Source organism: Ranitomeya imitator, chromosome 7, assembly GCF_032444005.1.
Source record: "Ranitomeya imitator isolate aRanImi1 chromosome 7, aRanImi1.pri, whole genome shotgun sequence".
Taxonomy (NCBI): domain Eukaryota; kingdom Metazoa; phylum Chordata; class Amphibia; order Anura; family Dendrobatidae; genus Ranitomeya; species Ranitomeya imitator.
The window spans coordinates 164,647,349-164,651,204 of record NC_091288.1 but is presented as its reverse complement, the minus strand read 5'-3'; the positions used below and the strand labels follow the sequence as shown (position 1 = coordinate 164,651,204).

The following is a 3,856-nucleotide window of genomic DNA, read 5'->3' as shown; positions in this document are numbered from 1 at the left end:
CAAAGTAATTGAGATCTATAAGTATGGGAAAGGTTATAAAGCCATTTGTAAAGCTTTGGGACTTAAACGAACTACAATGAGAGCCTTTATCCACAAATAGTGAAAACATGGAACAGTGGTGAACCTTCCCAGAAGTTGTTGGCAGACCAAAATTACCCAAGAGCACAGAGATAACTCATCAAAGAGGTCACAAAAGACCCCACAACAACATCCAAATAACTGGAGGCTTCACTTGCCTCAGTTAAGGTTAGTGTTCATGACTCATTAAGAAAAATACACAAATCTCTCAATAACCCCCCTGGCAGGCCTATAGTTGCATCTACAGATTCCATTTTATCCCCACTATCCATCCTATTAGAAAAAATCCTCACTCCTCTCACGAAACAAACCAGATCTTTCATTTTAGACACTAGTCACTTTCTGGAAATCATCAGAGGATTTTCTAACCTTCCGTCAGACTGTATCCTAGCTACCTTTGATGTTAAAAGCTTATATACATCTATCCAACATCCCTTGGGTCTCCAAGCAGTACAAGATCTCCTCAAAACGTCAGATTTATCCCAAAACTCCCAACAATTTTGCCTTGATTTATTAACAATTGTCCTGTACAACAACTTTTTTCTTTTCGGCGACCAATATTTTTTACAGATCTGCGGGACCGCCATGGGCTCGAACGTGGCGCCGGCATATGCAAATACATACATGGATGCATTTGAATGCACTTTCATCTATACAAATGAGCTCTTCAGAACTCACGCTAAAAGTTGGATTAGGTTTATTGATGACATTTTTTGTTTATGGGAAGGCACCCCTGAGAACCTACTTTCGTTTCATAATTTCCTCAACTCAGTAAGACCTGAACTCCAGTTCACCCTTACCTGGGATTTGACAAAAATCTCATTTCTGGACACGATGGTTACTAAAAACAATAGGGGTACACTGGAGTCTGATATCTTTACCAAACCCACGGATTCAAATAACCTTCTGTTGTACACTAGTTGTCACCCAAGATCCACTAAAAACAGTCTACCACGCTCCCAGTTTCAAAGGGTTAAGAGGATCGTGTCTGATGAGAATTTACTTGAAATTCGTCTTAAAGAAATGTCAGAGAAATTCCTGGATAGGAATTATCCAAAACAACTCCTTAATACCGAAAAACAGAGAGTCCTAGGTTCAGTATCCACCCGTAATCCATCCATCAAACCTGAACGTATTCCGTTTGTTCATACTCATCACCCGATAATGCCTAAACTATATAATATCATTAACAGACACTGGCCACTTCTCCACAGGTCATACCCTGGCATTGAAGCTTTCAAAAACCCAGCACTGATGTGCAAAAGAAAACCACCCAATCTTAGGAATCAGTGGGTAAGGGCCGACATTGGTAGCTTGACGAAACAGCCCAAACAGAGATTCATTGGCTCTAAACGGGTAGGGACATACCCATGTCTAAGTTGTGCATGTTGCTCTAATGTCATTAAAGGCGAGGATATTGTCCACCCCCATTCCGGTAAGCGATACAAGGTGAAGGATTTTTTCACATGCGAATCGAATTTTGTGGTATATGTGGTTAAATGTCCCTGCGGTTTAGTTTACATAGGTGAAACGACACAACACATCCGTGACCGCATATCGAACCATAAATCCACAATTAGGTGCAAAAAGACATGGTTACCCATACCGGATCACTTCATAACAGCCAAACACTCCATTTCACAACTAAGATTCCAAGTTGTGGAACAGGTAGAAAGACCCAGGAGGGGCGGCAATCACGTCAAGCTACTTAAAGAGAGGGAGGCCTACTGGATACACACACTACAAACCCTCACACCAAAGGGCCTCAACAGGGAATTGGATCTCGTGACTTAGGACCCCTGGTTGAACTGCTGAGTCAGTCATATTTTGCTATAATATTATTTCCGTGCAAACATGTTGTCTATATGTATAATTGTACATGTGTTATAACTTAGTGGTGGATGTGATTATTATTTGTTTCTTCAGATCTAACCTTGTATTAATTCTTATAGATGCACTGAGCCAACTATCTATTTCTTACACCTGCCATGGGTAAGTTGCAAAGTCTCCCGGTTTTATTATTTTTTATTTTTTATTTTTATTTTTTTCTTTTTATTTTTTCTTTATTTTTATTTTTCTTTATTTTTATTTTTACGTCTAGTTTCATTTCATTTCATTTTCATTTCATTTTTTTTTTTTTTTTTTTCCAATTCGACATTTATTTCTGGCTCAAGTTGGCTCCCTGCAGTTTTACTAATTGTTCTACGCTTTCTCCCCATTATTCTTACTGATATGCTTCTTTTACAAAAGACACTCTTGCATCTTATACCCTTTCCACTCCTCTCTTTTCTCCCCCCATTCGCCACACCTCCTCCCAGATGACAGGCAGGGAGTGTTCCACACCTCCCTTGAGATACCTAGCAACTGCACAGCACATTACAGAGACTCCAAGCCTCTCTCTCATTCCCCAGTGTGCTGGCACTATTCATTAAGGGCTCACATACAGCGTTTCACACCTCCCTTTGGGAGCTGCAGCCTCAGTTTGAATAGGTGCTATAAATAGAGGCACTATTTCCCATGCAGACACACATGCCCACAGAAGCAGGAAGATCTGACACCACAACAATAGGAGGTTGGTGACTCATCTGTTTTTTCTACCAGGACCCCACTACTTTTAATCTTGTATCTTCTCACAAGGAACCCTCTCTCCTCTTTATTTGCAGCCCTTAAAGGGACCACACTTCTTATTTTTCACACTATCTAGAAAACGCAGGTCAGTGCTTCTCCATATCATGTCCACCACTGGGTATAACGTTACTTAATTTTGTACCTAATTTTGTACCTATTTTGTCAGCTTCACTGGTCAGACTGAACCTTGTTTCCAGTCTCTACAATAGAACTTTATGTTAGCGACAGCACCCCTAATGGACCTTGTTTAGGTTATCTATTTTGACAGCGCTATCTCATACAGATACTTTTCAGATGGGATCCTTATTGTATATAGTTTTCTGTAAATAATGATTATGTTCATCTGGTTTTGTCTTTATGTAAAGCCCCCCATATGTATATAACACTAATTGTTATTTGTGTTTGATTACAGTTTGAGAAAGACCCGAGGCAGGGTCGAAACGTTACTACTTCGTTTATACTCCCTGCTGTGTGTGTATATATATGAAAATTTTGTCTCAACACATGTGAATAAATACATCACATTTTTGCAAAGATATACCATAAGAGTGCGGCTGATTTTTCTATATTGGACTTAGTGTTCATGACTCCACCATAAGAAAGCGACTGTGCAAAAATGGCCTACGTGGCAGAGTTCTAAGATGAAAACCCCTGCTAAGCATAAATGCTTGTCTCAGTTTTGCCAGAAAACATTTTGATGAGCCCCAAGACTTTTGTAAAAATACTCTGTGGACTGACGAGACAAAAGTTGAATTTTTTGGAAGGTGTATGTCCCATTACATCTGACGCAGAAGTAACACAACTTAACTTAATATTTTGTTGCACAACCTTTTGAGGCAATAACTGCAATCAAACGATTTCTGTAACTGTCAATGAGACTTCTACACCTCTCGTCAGGTATCTTGGCCCACTCCTCAAGAGCAAACTGCTCCAGTTGTCTCGTGTTTGATGGTTGCCTTTTCCAGATGGCATGTTTCAGCTCTTTCCAAAGATGCTCAATAGGATTTAGGTCAGGGTTCATAGAAGACCACTTCAGAGAAGTCCAATGTTTTCCTCTTAGCCATTCTTGGGTGTTTTTAGCTGTGTGTTTTTGTCATTATCCTGTTGCAAGGCCCATGAACTGCAACTGAGATCAAGCTTTCTGACACTT

The 3,856-nt window shown here is 39.9% G+C and overlaps 1 long non-coding RNA gene across 1 annotated transcript; it reads left to right on the top strand.

The window, feature by feature from the left end:
• Positions 1–2,640: 2,640 nt before the first annotated feature.
• Positions 2,641–3,244, top strand: LOC138645913 (uncharacterized). The gene is made up of 2 exons (XR_011314808.1): positions 2,641–2,791; positions 3,119–3,244. It is a non-coding gene; the product is annotated as an uncharacterized lncRNA (long non-coding RNA).
• The last annotated feature ends 612 nt before the right edge of the window (positions 3,245–3,856 follow it).